We start from the raw sequence: 17,105 nt of genomic DNA, 5'->3' as shown, positions 1-17,105 counted from the left end.
ATTTCTTTCTTTCTTTTCCGGCGGAAATGTGAACAGGCCAGAGTGCCTGCTATTTTACCAAAACCCTGTTTGACGGCTTGCCTTACAGAGCTCATGCATTTGTTGAAAGCACACTGCGATGTACTCAAATGTGTCCCACCATATGGTTTACGTAAAAGGGGCCTGGTGGGATGTGTAGGGTAAATAAATACAATAGTAGTGCCGTTGGACCGGGTTTTCGAGCGAAATGAGTACCAGACATTTCATAGTCCATTTCATCAACGTTTAATAAACCACGTACGGAAAGCCGGCCTCGTCGTTCCACGCCGAAAACTTCCCAGCAAAATAAACGTTCAATTTCTGTCCAGTTCAAAGTGGACAGCAGCAACAGATTTTAGAGGACACTTTGGATCTTTGGTATCGCTCCTGTAGGGCTCTCCAAAAGTTCGGAAGTGAAGTCTGGGCAGACAGCTTCAAGCGCAAATTTCCTGTTTATCAGAGGCTTGCACCAAAGTCGGCCCAGTCTTGGCTGTTAGAAAGCTGACCGGCCTTTTTAATATTCAGGTTTATTGTGAAAGCAATAGTCATGTAATTATTTTCAAATACAATGGAAACTACTAATAAAGAGTACCGTCTTGCTTTCACTGGAAAAGGCTTAGCTGATCATTTGCATTTGTCCTACTCCTTCTCGTGTACAAAGACAGAGAGTTGAACAGAGAGAGAAAACAGGATGACCGCCCTGGGGCTACAACCAATTTTCTGACCCTGGCTCCGCTCGCGTTCAGCGGATCACCGTAGACATCGCGGAATGTCAAAGGGGTCAGCTAAAGCTCCCTATTAAGTCATCGGGGCAGCACCCTTTGTGGTGCTGTTTCAGGGAAAATTTTTTTCCTAATAAGAAAACAGCTTCGGCACTGGCAAGTTTGTTTCTTTTTCCTATCATATACAAGTGACGTTATAGATCCAGTCGATCCAGTCCAGGTCATTCGCCGACAGTTCAGCGAAACGCGCCGCTTGAAAAACATTGTTGGCACTGGTACCAGTTGCTCCCAAAATCCTAAATTAGCTGCACGATATATGTGTAAATATGTGGTTGCTCATAGGTCTTCGAGTACTGATGTCAGTTTTACTTCGCGCTGATTGTGCGAGAGTCATTTGATTAAGGAACGAGGTGTTGAGTCATTTGGTTAAGGAAGGAGACATCCAGTCACGCGTGTTCTTGTTCTGTCGCTGGACGCTATGCAGTTTCAATGGTTTGGAGTGCTTCGGATTTAGATTGTGGCAAACTCGCGCAAATGTGAACACGGAATGGCCCATCCAGCTGACCACTGCAACACCCGATAGACGGACATGACAGGGTATGCCTGCATTTCAAAAGAACATTGAAATCGTACGTGGGGAAGTCGCATAACTTCTCCCGATGACTTGCTGATGAACGGTAAGACAAGTGTCGTTACGTTTTGTTACCGAAGGAAGTAATGCAGGTTTCTCGTGTGAAGTATATTGCGTACAGCGTTTACAAGTCACTCGGTGGCGTTAGAGGCGTTTCATATTGACGACTTGATGATTCATATGATGACTTGAAAAAGTGCGCCAAAGAAGACCAAGACTATTCTGACGGCTGGAAAAGTTATGGCGACAGTTTGTTGAGATTCTCAAGGAATCACATGGTCGACAGGTTGGAGAAGAGAGAGGCAATAACTGGAGCCCACTATGCATCGTTTTTCGAAAGCTCGAAGAAGGTACTCACGGTCAGCATAGACACACAAGTGGGTGCGGTATCGCACAGACAACGCGCCGTCGCACATATCATCCTTCACGATCGCAAAACTGCGCCACATGTGTTTCGAGTTGGTTTCTGATCCACCATATTTTCCAGACCTTGCCCCATGTGATTTCGTGCTGTTTCCAAAGTTAAAAACAAATGGCTCGGTTGGAAGGAATGTTAGGCGAATCCGGTGGTTATTGCCGCGGACAATGCTTGTTTTGGGCAGTTTGGCAAAACTTTTTCTTGGTGGGATGATGCAGCTCGGAAACGCCTCAGTCAAGATTATGTTGAAAAGTAAAGCTGGATTTTCCTAGAATAATGAATTTTAGTTGCTTTTTACCAAACTTTTCAAACCACCCTCGTATGTGCTGTTTATGCTATGCACATCACGCAGCCGCCGTTCGTTCACTATGATGTACGAACGTTCGAGGTCTTCCTTTGGGATATGTCTTGCAAGTCTTACGTAGAATGAATAACAAAAAAAAGAAAGACATATTCAGGATTCATTGCACGTTAACACCTTAGTTACGCCCAGAGGCAACGGAATTGCGATACGCCGAACTAAAACGTGGACGTCAAACTTCACGCCGTAACTCTTCCTGAAATGCGCTCGTTGTATGACAGTTGCGGCACCATGCGTGTATGTCAAGGTGCCGGGTTCCAACCCTGGTGCCGGCTGTGCTGTCTGGTTTTTTTCCTATGTTGTCCTGAGACGCTTCCAGATATGTCAGTGCAGTTCCCATAGAAATCGGCCCTGGTCGCATATTGCCCACGGTCGTCAGCTGTGGCGTTTCCCACCTCTCTGAGGCCGACAACAGCGAGCCCTTTCACAATCACCAGCACCAAATAATAGTCTTCTGTCGTACGCATACGCAAGCGTGTGTGTGTGTGGGCACGCGATGAAAGGCCACAGTATGAACCAAGCTCTATAGCGCACGGTGCATGGGCAAACTGCCCTTATACGCTGCGTTACCGGGATTTAGGACTACACGGAGGAACAAGAATCGTCCGAGTGGTGGTGCACGCTGACACTCATGCGTTCAGCTTCATTGGCTTAGGAACAAATAGCAGGTTTTAGCACATCGGAAGGTCTTAACGGCAACGCTTCGGAAAACATGGCAAGTGAATTCCTCGATTCCCTTGAAGTGGCTGGTACGATGTTGTGGACCTTTGATTTTTGACAGCTGAGAAAATGATTTGCTAAAACACGCGATAGAGTGCATATTCTGCATTCCAAATGGAGTCGCGTCCTACATCCCTTGCAGTGGCATCGCATTTCGTACGCGTTTGACAGTACGCAAAGACCGTGTCACCGACATCTGATTTATTTGATTTTGAAAACTCAATCGTCGTCGTCGTCGTACATCGTTTGGAGCCGAAGAGGCGACCACTTTGATTGTTGACGCTTCCACGACACCAGCGAACTTGTATTGCAGCCATTGATGACACGTCGCAGTCGCCAGAACCCAATTTGTGTTTACGGCGGTCGTGAGAGTAACATTTAGATGATGAGGTCAGGTTCAGGGCTTGTCCCATCCTACAGTTGGCCATGCAAGGTTCAAGGCAACCAAGCACTGGCGATTTGGCGGTGTCTGTCGTGTCCTCAAGGGTGGATGTCCTGTGGCAGCTTTCGCACGAGGTCCCGCCTGTATGAGAGAGAGCCTTCGCTGCTTAGGATTGTCCCGGACGGATACGTGTGCCGTATGTGGCGCCGTAGAAAACCATCGCCATGTCTTCTACGACTGCGTCAACGCAGCAGCCCTGTGTTGAAGAGTGGCTGCGCTCTACCGGCTCCGGTGTATGCTTTGATACGGGACGTTGTCTTGCTCCGCTTCTGGTGCCGAAGCGAAAGCAGGCCGCATTCACCTTCCTGGTAGCCGCCCAAGCAGCACGCCAATATTGGACCAATATGGGTAGTGCAACTAGGCTACATATTGGACAAATACGGGCTGCCCATATTGGCAAGCTCATTTTGCACCAATTGCCAATATTTCTGTGATAATGCCATCGGGGAGCCCGTGCTATAGTAAAGCATCCGGTTTAATATTCACTACTCACGCTGACTTCTTTCTCCTTTTTGCTTTCTCATTTCCGTATATCTCATTGATCCACGTTGCGTAGAATTACAAAAAAAAAAAAAAACACTGCATCGCCTCAAAAACGAAGAGGTGCTACGCCCGTCGTGCTGAATGAGACAGTCAGTCCCACGGAACTGAACAACCCTCAGAAGCCTTCATTGGGATCGCAACAGTCTATGAGCCAAAAATTTCCAACCCGCTGCGAGAGTAAAACGGACTGAAACACTTTCCTGACGGTGACAAACATACGCCAGAGCAACTCACACCAGTAACTTGAAAGCACCTACACAAGAGCCATCCCTTTCTATCAAACATTGTGTTTTTTACACGACCTGCTGTAATTCCGTTATCATTAGAGGAACCAGCGACATTTCAGCCCGTATGAAACGTCTGATCCGACTGTCGCGCATGCGCGTTAGTTGTAGGACGCGTGATTTCGCTCAAACGACCACGCTCGCTCTTAGTCGGTTCGACCGAGTGGCATTGGCATCGCGAAGCAAGATGGCGGCTGCTTCCAGAATGTGGGAAGTTGAGTTGTCGAGTTCTAGTGAATGTTCTGTGAATGACTCTTTGGAGCAATGTGTATCATCTGCGGGAAGCTGTTGGGTGTAACGACGTATTGAATTCGGCATTTCACACTCTTCAATGTCCAGTCTTGCCGTGCTGCTGGGGAATTTGTGCAACAAGGCTACGTACCATTTTCTGTATTTTCATTCATTATGGCGTGTATATGGGCAATATGGGGCCGGTATTGGCAGCATTTTCCCAATATTGGCTCAAACTGGGCAATACGGGGTCCATATTGCCCAGTTTCAGCCAATATGGGGGAAATCTTGGCGAAACTGGGCCCATATTGGACCTGTATCGCCAATGACCAGCCAATATAGGCCTAATGTTGTGTACTGCTTGGGGTCATCGTCGTCGTATATCGTTAAGGAGCCGGAGAGGCGACCACTTTGATTGTTGACGTTTCCACGGCACCAACAAACCTGTATAGCAGGCACTAATGATACGACGCAGTCGCCAGAACCCAATTTGCGTTTACGGCGGTCGTGGGGTAACATTTATATTATGAGGTCAGGTCTTACATCCAACCAACATGATACGGTACACGGCAATCAACCACAGGCGAATCGGCGATGTCTGCCGTCACCCCACATAGAGTTCTCAAGGGTGGACGCCCTCTGGCAGAGCTTTCGCACGAGGTCCTGCATGAGTGAGAGAGGCTCCGCCGCATAGGATTTTCCCGGACGGGTACGTGCGCCATATGTGCCGCCGTAGAACCCCATCGCCATGTCTGCTACGATTGCGTCAACGCAGCAGCCTTGTGGCAAAGGTTGGCTGCGCTCTAACGGTTCCCCGCCATGTGCTTCGACACGGTGCGTTTTCTTGATCCTCTTCCGGTGCCGAAGCCAAAGCAGGCCGCTTTCATCGACCTGGTAGCCGAGCTGTGCTATCATCCGTTGTGTGCGCGAACTCTGTGCGTGTACGGTGCATAGCCCGCGAGTCTTGTGAGTTTGATGATGAGTGCCCGCATTTCCCTCAAGTCTAGACTAGAGGCAGAACTTCGGAAGCTCGGCCGAGACTGCTCTCGCCGCCACTGCAGGAGCCACACTGGAGGAGCCACTGCGACACGTATATTCTTGCGAACGGTCACATAGTGGTTATGCTGCGACCCCTCAACCACACAGCGCCGTGGACATGTTTTTTGCGTAGGTCCCACACGGCGTATATTAGTTTTGTGTGCTTTTCTGTATGTATATAACTGCCTTTGTATATGAACTGTCTTCCCATGTAACTCTGTATAGTTGTGACCATTTTAGGTGAGTGGACCCACTGAGTTGCTAGGTTCTTTGGAGTGTGCCTCTTGGTTTATGTATTCTCTTTTGGTTTTAGTGTCACTCTGTAATCAGAGTGTTTGTCGAACGGCTTGAGTGATTGTTTTGTCTGTTTACGCTTATAGATACACATTTACTTAACTCATTGAATTGACTAAAGGGTAAAGCAAAATTACCAAAACATGACACCGCCCACGGCAAAGACAAAGAACACTGGCGGCGATGTACACATACTTAATTAAATTTTCCTATTAAGCGGTAGAGGGAGGCAAATGGGAGCCGATCACTCATATTCCGGAGAGGGGCCCCTCGACAACGCGGCCCGCCCCTGGGTGGACCGTATCCTGGAATGCGCCACCCATAAAACGGTCGTCCGGGCAGTACCGCTTCCGGTGCTGTTCCGGGAAGGTCTTTTCTTAGATCTTTGATGATTTTTTTTGCTTTTATGCTTTTTTAAATTAGATTTCTTTTGTTCGCCGTGCGCAACATTTGTTACTGGGAAGCGGACCGCAATGCTTCTGAATTGTTATTCTCGGGAGGCCAAGAGAAAGCATTTGGCCGGGTTGGCCATGAGTTTATGCATTTTGTCGCACAGAGGGCTGAATTCGGAGAGGAGTTTCGACGCTACGTTAAACAGTTCTGCACCTCTATGAAGAGTTGCGTCCTTGTCATCGGCAGACCATCTCCTCCTGTCGCAGAAGAGAGGAGTATGCCAGGGGTGTCCGATTTCTCCTCTAATGTATGTCCTCGTCTTTGAAGTGGCCATACGCTACGTGTCCAAGGAGGGCTTCCTCTTTCGTCTTCCCGTGCTTGGTAGTCTACGATTTCCGACGATGTTTACCTACTCCGACGATCTGACCATGTGTCTCGTCTGTGGGCGCCGTTCTGCATGTCTTGGTCAGCCTCGAAATGTACGGACCTGCCTCCGGAACAGTAGGAAGTCATCTGTCCTGCCGACTGGAGAGGACTTGCACTGCTTGGATGTGTGCGGTGTGCCCTTGAGCGATACAGGCCGGATTCTAGGCGTACACATCACCAGGAGAGGCCGATTGGTTGCCAACTGGACACGGCAACTGCGTCTCATAGAGCACATGCTCCAGAGGACCAAGGAGCGGGAGCTGGATCTTGAGGCAGCGCAGTGAGATGTGTGCAGCCGCCTGTGGTACTTTTGCACTGCTTTCCGGCCTGGTCACAGGATGGCGCGAAAAGCACAACGCTTGGTTTCTTCTTTCTTCAGGAATGCATTGCCACAGCGGGTGTCAAGATCGGTCACTACAAGAGAACCTGAACAGGGCGGATGGAGCATACTAAATGTACTACTCGTCAGTGCTCTTTTCGGCCTGTCCATGCTCTTCCAGATATTCCGAGACCATTCCCACATAGCGCACGACTTCTGTTGGCGGGGACGGCTGTTGTGGACTTTGGGGGCGCGGATGACCACGCACGACCGCATGCGGAACGCCTCTGGCCCTTCTACAAGGTTACGCGCAAGTACCAGGCTCCCATACGAATATCGCTACCTGAGGTCGATTTCTCAACGTGGACCTCAAGGGAGCTATAGAGAGCGCTCTGTGACATCTGGAAGCCGCTTCCTTCTGGCACAGCGGGGCGCACCCGAAGGCGCATCTCGTGGGGCATCGTGGGCGGCTCCCGTGTTGACGTAGCGTGGCAGCATTCCCATGATACACTGCCTGTTAGATCAAGGTTACGACATGTTGGCCCTACACGCTCCATACTCTGTGTAACCTGTTTTGCAGTAGAAAACCACCATCATGTATTTTATGCGTGCCTCAACGCTGTAGCTATGTGGAAGAGGGTGGCTGACACCTACCAGCTAGCAGGTGCGCCTTACGCATCAGTGCAGTTCATGGACTCGCTGCCAGCGCCCGCTCGCAAGGAGCCCGCTTTGGTACTCTTGGTAGTAGAGGTTATCTATCAATTGTGGAACTCTCAGACGCCAGCAGTGTACGAGAGCCGAAACGAAACTCACAGTCTTATGGGCTTGCATAGTGGACCTAAAGATCCGGCTGCAGCAAGATCTTCGACTGCTCGGCCTAATACAGTTGTGTGGACAATGGAAGCGCCATCAGAGCATATTTCTTCTCGGGAATGACGATGTGATACTGAAGCTTTGACTCTAAGACGTGCCACTTAAGTGAAGAAACTACGGGCACACTAACTCTAGTGAATTGGTGAACCGGTGTAATGTCTATTGCGGGACAAAATATATCGGCCGTTCGCTGATCTTTGCATCAGCGAGCAGCGAATCTTTCATTCAGCGCTGTAACCCTGTTTTGTTCAGACCCTGGGCACCGTGAATCCGCATAGGAAAGTCCTAGACTGGAATTGAATCTCTCTGTACTGTTTAAGCATCCAAATGAACATTTATTTTATGGTTTGAGAGGAGGTGATGATGTGGGACAAGCGAAGCGGGAGCCGGTCCTTCATATTTTGGAGAAGGGAATCCACGGGTGTTCGGCTATACCATCAACGGCAAGTCGGCCGTTACATTTTTGTGTAACGCGCTGCGATAGGGCGCGTCCTGCGTCGATGTTGTCGTCACTCTTGCACCAATGTTGTGAAGAAAACTGGAAATAATTTCAAGAGCGTGTGACACTAACATTTAGATGTCCCAACCTTGCTCTCACATGGAGTTCAGCCGCTGAGAAGTTCTCGGTGCGGTCACGGTAAAGGGATTGGTGGTCGAGACGGTCTCAATGGAATTGAAATGGTAAGAACGCAAACAATGACGTCCAAAACAAAACAAAAATAAATAAATAACGGAGTCATTGCAATGTTTCAGCGTAACCGATCGTGTACAGATTCTTCCCTCCAGATGTATGTCCACGCACAAAGTGGACCATCAATAGTTTATAGCGTCGCAAGAAGGCGAAAGTTCTGACACCGTCCTTCAGAAAGAGCCGCGTGCTGATCGTACAGAAGCATGAGGTATTCACGTGGAGGGCGAGGACGTAAGCTGGACGCCATTATTGCCTTCAGTATCATCCGCACGTATTGCGACTGAGTCAGAGCCGTCATTTCCAGAAGCTAAGACGGCTTGGAACCCATGATAACCATAGACAGAGACCCAGTGGTATGAGGTGGTTGTCATCAGGTGGTGATTGCACGTCAACAATCATGGGATGACATCACCAATGATTTAGTATAGTGTAGGTTTAGTAGGTTTTCGCATCTAGCGCCGCTATACTGTCCGTCAGGATTGTCCAAACACTGGGTACAGACGAGGAGGTGCATCTCAAAGCAGCTAGTATGACGAAGGGTTCCGTAATTTACACGGCGTAAGGCAAGTTGATCCCTTTTTCAACTTCGTCCTGTGGGTCGTAAAACGCTGTTGCTGTTCCACATGTCCGTCGGAACAAGGAACTCTGCTGAAGCAGTCAAACGTGAGAAATATCTTGGAAAATCACACGAGATAATTTTAGAGTGACTGCATCCTACGAACAACGAAAAAAAAAAATAAAAAATATGCAAACAAATGAATAATATATATAATATAATATAAATTATATATATATATATATATATATATATAGGGTGAGGTAAAAGGATTATCAAACGGCCACGCAGTTTTACAGAAGTTCAAAAAAAGACGCGGAAACAGATTTTAGAGAAGATACAAACACTAGTTTATTACATAGGGAGACGTTAAAAAGTAAAATGAGCAAGGGGTCGACGTTTCGACAGTGGCACTGTCTTCGTCTTGACTATATACATATATATATATACATGGCATATACATATATATACGTGGCATACTTGCACCGATTGTGACGTCACCCAGGAAACCTATTTAAGCAATATGCAACCCTTGTACCTCTTTTGTCCTGACGAAGACAGTGCTACTGTCGAAACGTCGACCCCTTGCCCATTTTACTTTTTAACGTCTCCCTATGTAATAAACTAGTGTTTGTATCTTCCCTAAAATCTGTTTCCGCGTCTTTTTTTGAACTTCTATATATATATATATATATATATATATATATAAGAGGGGAAAAAGCCATTAAAGAAATAAGTAAATGACGCTAGACGTGTTTGAAATTCAAACTTACAGATTAAGATGGCTTCTATGGCTGCACGTAGAGAAACAGATACTCATGGAACGATACGACAGCACCAGAGGACACGTGTTTCGCCGTGTTTGCGGCTCGTCAGCCCTGGGTAGCTGCGCATCGTTCGGGATTGGCAAACCAGGGGTCACTCAGCGAGCGATATACACCTGGGAGGGTGACTGAGCACTCCTCATTGCCACAGTGCAAGCCAGTGAATTATAAAGAGGGAAAAAGCCATTAAAGAAATAAGTAAATGACGCTAGACGTGTTTGAAATTCAAACTTACAGATTAAGATGGCTTCTATGGCTGCACGTAGAGAAACAGATACTCATGGAACGATACGACAGCACCAGAGGACACGTGTTTCGCCGTGTTTGCGGCTCGTCAGCCCTGGGTAGCTGCGCATCGTTCGGGATTGGCAAACCAGGGGTCACTCAGCGAGCGATATACACCTGGGAGGGTGACTGAGCACTCCTCATTGCCACAGTGCAAGCCAGTGAATTATAAAGAGGGGAAAAAGCCATTAAAGAAATAAGTAAATGACGCTAGACGTGTTTGAAATTCAAACTTACAGATTAAGATGGCTTCTATGGCTGCACGTAGAGAAACAGATACTCATGGAACGATACGACAGCACCAGAGGACACGTGTTTCGCCGTGTTTGCGGCTCGTCAGCCCTGGGTAGCTGCGCATCGTTCGGGATTGGCAAACCAGGGGTCACTCAGCGAGCGATATACACCTGGGAGGGTGACTGAGCACTCCTCATTGCCACAGTGCAAGCCAGTGAATTATAAAGAGGGGAAAAAGCCATTAAAGAAATAAGTAAATGACGCTAGACGTGTTTGAAATTCAAACTTACAGATTAAGATGGCTTCTATGGCTGCACGTAGAGAAACAGATACTCATGGAACGATACGACAGCACCAGAGGACACGTGTTTCGCCGTGTTTGCGGCTCGTCAGCCCTGGGTAGCTGCGCATCGTTCGGATTGGCAAACCAGGGGTCACTCAGCGAGCGATATACACCTGGGAGGGTGACTGAGCACTCCTCATTGCCACAGTGCAAGCCAGTGAATTATAAAGAGGGAAAAAAGCCATTAAAGAAATAAGTAAATGACGCTAGACGTGTTTGAAATTCAAACTTACAGATTAAGATGGCTTCTATGGCTGAACGTAGAGAAACAGATACTCATGGAACGATACGACAGCACCAGAGGACACGTGTTTCGCCGTGTTTGCGGCTCGTCAGCCCTGGGTAGCTGCGCATCGTTCGGGATTGGCAAACCAGGGGTCACTCAGCGAGCGATATACACCTGGGAGGGTGACTGAGCACTCCTCATTGCCACAGTGCAAGCCAGTGAATTATAAAGAGGGAAAAAAGCCATTAAAGAAATAAGTAAATGACGCTAGACGTGTTTGAAATTCAAACTTACAGATTAAGATGGCTTCTATGGCTGCACGTAGAGAAACAGATACTCATGGAACGATACGACAGCACCAGAGGACACGTGTTTCGCCGTGTTTGCGGCTCGTCAGCCCTGGGTAGCTGCGCATCGTTCGGGATTGGCAAACCAGGGGTCACTCAGCGAGCGATATACACCTGGGAGGGTGACTGAGCACTCCTCATTGCCACAGTGCAAGCCAGTGAATTATAAAGAGGGGAAAAAGCCATTAAAGAAATAAGTAAATGACGCTAGACGTGTTTGAAATTCAAACTTACAGATTAAGATGGCTTCTATGGCTGCACGTAGAGAAACAGATACTCATGGAACGATATCGTTCCATGTCGTTAACGATGTCGTATCGTTCCATGAGTATCTTTTTTTAAGCTATGTGTTAGATTGCCCATTAAATAAATTAGTTTTTGTTAACGTTCCTGTAATCTGTAGTCCAAGTCTTATTATTTCACTTTTATTCAACTTCGTAGCCGTCTGATATATTAACCTATTTGCCCTATATATATATATATATATATATATATATAAGTTGAAATAAACAAATGCGGTTGACCACGAAAAATAAAGGTATTAAATAAAGGTCAGAAGTGGAGACGGTGCTTCTACAGGACAAGGAATAAAAGGGGGGACTTTATTAAAAACTAAGAGGGGGTATTCGACGTTTCGACAGCAGCGCTGTCTTCAACAGGAATGGGATATGGTGACGCAGGACAATTGCAAAGAATGAGAGGGGAATATGTACAAGGAGATAGGGCAGCACACGGGCTTTGTCAAACAAAGGTAAAGGGGTACAATGAATCATAGGCAGTCATGTTCATTGATTCATTGTACCCCTGTGGCCGCAGTGGCGTGATTCGGACAGAGTGCTTGCGGCGATGATGCCAATACATATATATCGCTACCGGGAATGTTCTCCAGGTCTCCGTCTTAGAATGTGCGGCCCGTAAAACGGTCGTCGGGGCAGCATCGCTTTGCGGTGTTGTTTCCGGGAAGATTTTTTCTAAAGGTCTCCAGTTAATTGAAAGCTACGGTAGGGTTTCTAATACCCCTGTCACACGGGCATTTTCGATCCTGCTCGACCGAACCTGCTTGAACAAAATGCAGATCGGATGGTGCTACACGGCCGCTTCCAAGCAGGATCGAACTTTGATCCTGCTTCACTCAAGACAGTTCCCATAACAGGATTGAGAATTTCAAGACGGCTCGACGGCCGCCATTTGCATCCCCGACCCCGGTGAACTGTCATAACTTAAGAAGGACATGCGCGCGAAGCTACAAATGATGCTTACATCGGTATACGATAAAACCACTAATATCGCTGTTATATAGGAAACGCGAAATTAAGGAGTTCCGTGTATTCATTTGCCTATATTCTCGGCACCGTCAACCATTCAATGCGCATTGAAAGTGGCCGTGTAGCAGCGTCAAAACTCGAGCGTGCTCGGGAAGTTCGATGCAGACCGGATTCGAGAAGGATCGAAATGCCCGTGTGACAGGGGTATTATGCACAGATCAATACAGATAAAAGCGCACTACTTTTCGTCAACCTCATCCCGTCGTGCTCCGCACCCTTTGGTATTCCTGTGAAGAATGCCGTGCGCGTTCTTGGGTATGATTTCCTGCCTTCAGGAATATCTCCCAGCACCTGGGCACGTGTCCATATATGCGTAGTATTCCTGTGCTCCGGGACTTGAAAGAGCTCGTACTCCTCATTACCTGCAGAGCGCGCCTTGCTGCGTCTTGGTTTCTGAGTAAATATTGGTATTTAGCCAATACCTCCATCCCTCCGCGGACTACTCTTCAGGCCGCTACACGTGCGGCGTTTCAGTTTATCTGGGGCGGTTCTGTAGAATGGGTATCAAGAGGTCGTATGTATCGGCCTCGCGTAGATGGCGGCCTTTTGGTGCCCGATTTCAAAGTGAAGTGCCTTGCCTTAGGTCTGCGCGCGATCTTTCAGGGTCTCCTAGAGCAGCGGCATCCTGCTCAGGGTCTACTAACTTTTCTGTTAGGGCCCGACATTCGTTTTTTTTTTCTGAGCTGACACACACTCGCCCGCGCTCAGAGTGCGTGGCTCCCCACCTGAAGGCATACGTTGTGGCAATGCGCAGCCTGCGAGCTTCTTTCCCTGATGATGACATAACATCATGGCCCGTGCGGCGCCTTTACATGGCACTTCTCGCCTTTGGTCTCAAAGGTATTTTTGATGCGCTCATGGAGCCGTGCCACCCTGCCCATGATCTGTTACAGTTCCTCCTGGGTCCTGATGTCAGGTTTTTTTTTTGGCTTTTTCGCTGAGTAGGCCTCGGTCTGAGTTTGTCGCACCCCACCTCAGGGAGTATGCCTCCTCCATACGGCGCCTGCGCGAGTCCTACCCAGGTGAACGCATTTCTACCTGGACTGTGAAGCGACTGTACAAATCTCTTTTGGAGCTTCTTCCCATGCCTCCGGCGGCTGTGGGCCTTGGTGTGCCCCGGCAGGTTGCTTGGCGTCTTGTCACCGCGGGCTGGTTCGACGCACGTCGGGCTAGCCTGCAATGGCGCTTGGCACACGGCATTTTACCGCTTCGGGACCGTCTGGCTCGGTACGGAGTCACCACTCCTTTCTGTCCATTCTGTGCTTGTCACGAAACTGCGGAACACGCGTTTCATCAGTGCCTTGTGCCCGATACGCTATGGCACAAAGTTGAAGTCCTGTTTGGTGTGTCACGCATTCGGTGGGCTGTCATTCAAACGCTCTTTCAGCCTCCCGTCACGCATCGCGATAGGAAACAGTTCCTCCTTCTGGCAGTTGAGATTAACTACCAGGTGTGGATTTCTCGCTGCATTGCAGCACATGGTGCCCGCATCCGTAGTGTAGCAGAAGTGCTAAATCTTGTTCGAGCAGGGGTTCGTCGCGCTCTTCGTAGAGAGAGAGCTCTGCTGGGAGCTGTGCACTTTGCAAGACGGTGGCAGATATCTTCGGTCCTCTTTGAAGATGATAAAGGTACGTATGTGCTTCACTTTTAGGTGGCCAAGTACAGTGTGCCGTTGTCACGTTCGCAGCATGGTGACGTCCAGCACACATATTAATCTAGAGATCATATTGCTCTAGAGTTGGCATCTACGTAGCCTTAGTTTAGTCCGTGTGAAACGTTAGAGGGAGCCAGTCTGTGTGGCTGGTCTTCCGCTCTGATGCCAATACAGAGAGGGAGCCAGCTACAAGATATGGCTGGTCTTCTACCATGATGACAATATATATAGAGATATACATACGCTAAAAAATGGAGGTTTGAACGAGGCTGGCATGTCTAAAATTTGCATTATGATGCAATGGCGTTTTCGCCAGTTGGCAATACACATGTGGCGCTTTCGATCCCAATGAAGGCTTCTGAGGGATCTCAGGCGGTTGCTGTTTTGTGGTCTATTTTTGAAGCGTGATGTGGGCAAGCTAACGCTTGTCTCATCCTACAGTTGGCGATACAAGATACAAAAAGGTTCGAACGACGAGGATGTTGTATATAAATACAGGAAAAAAGACACCAGAAACTAAAGTAGGTTGTGGGGGAAAGTTATTAAGCTGGCATTTAAACTAAGGGTCTGGGGAAGTCTACGTTTCAGCGGAAGCTCCACTTCTTCGGTCCCGAAGTGTCCTCTCGTGCTGTCGCATCGTTCCATGACTACCTGTTTCTCCTGGTGCAGCCATAGAAGCCATCTTAACCTGTAACTTTGAATTTCAAATACGCCTAGCGTAATTTACTTGTTCCTTTAATGGCTTTTTTCTTCCTTCCATTATATATGCAAATTGTAAATATATATGTATATATATATAGTTGAAATAAATGGGAGACAGAAGACGAAAGTAGGGGAAGTAACAAAAAAGGGGTTTATTAAAACTTAAAAATCATAAAACTTAGGGAGGATGTCTACGTTACGGCGGAAGCTCCGCCTTCTTCGGGACAAAAGAGCTAAATGTGGCCACGAGGCTGATAAGGGGCTTGAGAATGACGTGGTCGGTTGGGGGAAATTCCCGCCACCTGGCGGTTGTCAATTGGGGAAATTCCAGAGCGTTTCTGTGTCAGGTCCAGGAGTGGGGTCATCGTCCTTGTGGGTCAGTGGGGACCTTGATCTGGCTGAAACGAGAAAAGGCAACAGGGTCTTATCTAGGTTGTTAGACTTCTTATTGTTGACAGCATGCCAGGGTCCTCGTTAATGGCCGATCGGAATTTGTAAATTAGGTAAGATTCCCGTTGTTCCCGGGAGCGGTCGGAGGTAAAGTTCGACTGGAGAATAAAAACTGAGGCTTCGTTGATTGAATGTTCTGGTTGTTTGAAATGGCGTGAGACTGGGAGATTAGGTTTCTTGGTAACATCCGATCGGTGATTGTTGAATCTAATTCGGAAAGAAGTTTTTGTCTGACCCACGTATTGGGCCCGGCATGTGTTGCATTGGATTAGATAGAGAACGTTGCATGAGTTACAGTCTACGTCTGCGTTGATCTTGACGGTAAAGTTGGAATTCGTACTTCTGACCGTTTGTGCGGTCTGCATTAACTTGCAAATCTGGCATCTCTTGCCATTACATGGATGACAGCCCGCCGGAGGGCTAGTGGGTTCGCCTACTTTAGAGCGGACCAAGCTATCTTGTAAGTTACGTGTACGTCTGTAAGCGACACGTGGTGGATTAGGAAATATGTTTTTCGTGCGTTCTGACTGGAGAAGGATACTGTGGTGGCGGCTAAGTATGTTGTTAATGTTTGGGATATTTCCGGCGAATGTTACAGTTAAGTTCACGGCATTACTTTCTGATTTGTTTTGTCTTGTCTCCAGTAAGCTTAGACGGTTTGCCTTGCGAGCTCTGTTGAGAGCATCTTGAACTAGATCGGGTGGATACTGACGACCGACAAAGGTTTGTTGCAGCTGTTCTAAATTTCTGTCCAGATCGTCGTCATTCGAGCAGATTCTCCTATACCGAAGGGCTTGACTATAGGGAATGGCCAGTTTCGTGTGGCGAGGATGACAACTATGGAATGACAAGTACTGCTGAGAGTCTGTGGGTTTACGGAACAGATCAGACGTTAAAACTCCATTGGTTAGCTTAATTTGAACATCAAGAAAGCTAACAGTGACGGCAGAATAGGTGTGAGTGAAGTTAATAGAAGTATGGAACTCATTGAAATCGCGTATAAATTCCAATAGGCTGTCTTCCGAATGTGGCCAGATCATAAATATGTCATCAAGGTAGCGCTTGTATAAAGTGGGTTTGTCCTCACGCGTGCTCAAGAATGCTTCTTCTAGTGAACCCATAAATAGATTTGCATAGTTTGGTGCCATTTTAGTGCCCATAGCGGTGCCGTTGACTTGTAAATAGTGGCCATCGTTAAATTCAAAGTTGTTGTTCTTTAGGATCAGTTCTAGTAGAGTAGATACGACAGATGGATCACAAGAAGAATCAGAGTACTTTGAAAAAGCCGCCTCTGCTGCAGCTATGCCATCATCGTGGGGAATATTGGTATACAGTATATATTGGTATACCAATATTCCCCACGATGATGGCATAGCTGCAGCAGAGGCGGCTTTTTCAAAGTACTCTGATTCTTCTTGTGATCCATCTGTCGTATCTACTCTACTAGAACTGATCCTAAAGAACAACAACTTTGAATTTAACGATGGCCACTATTTACAAGTCAACGGCACCGCTATGGGCACTAAAATGGCACCAAACTATGCAAATCTATTTATGGGTTCACTAGAAGAAGCATTCTTGAGCACGCGTGAGGACAAACCCACTTTATACAAGCGCTACCTTGATGACATATTTATGATCTGGCCACATTCGGAAGACAGCCTATTGGAATTTATACGCGATTTCAATGAGTTCCATACTTCTATTAACTTCACTCACACCTATTCTGCCGTCACTGTTAGCTTTCTTGATGTT

The sequence above is a fragment of the Ornithodoros turicata genome, unplaced genomic scaffold (genome assembly GCF_037126465.1).
Source record: "Ornithodoros turicata isolate Travis unplaced genomic scaffold, ASM3712646v1 Chromosome32, whole genome shotgun sequence".
NCBI lineage: Eukaryota > Metazoa > Arthropoda > Arachnida > Ixodida > Argasidae > Ornithodoros > Ornithodoros turicata.
Note: the sequence above shows the minus strand (reverse complement) of the source record.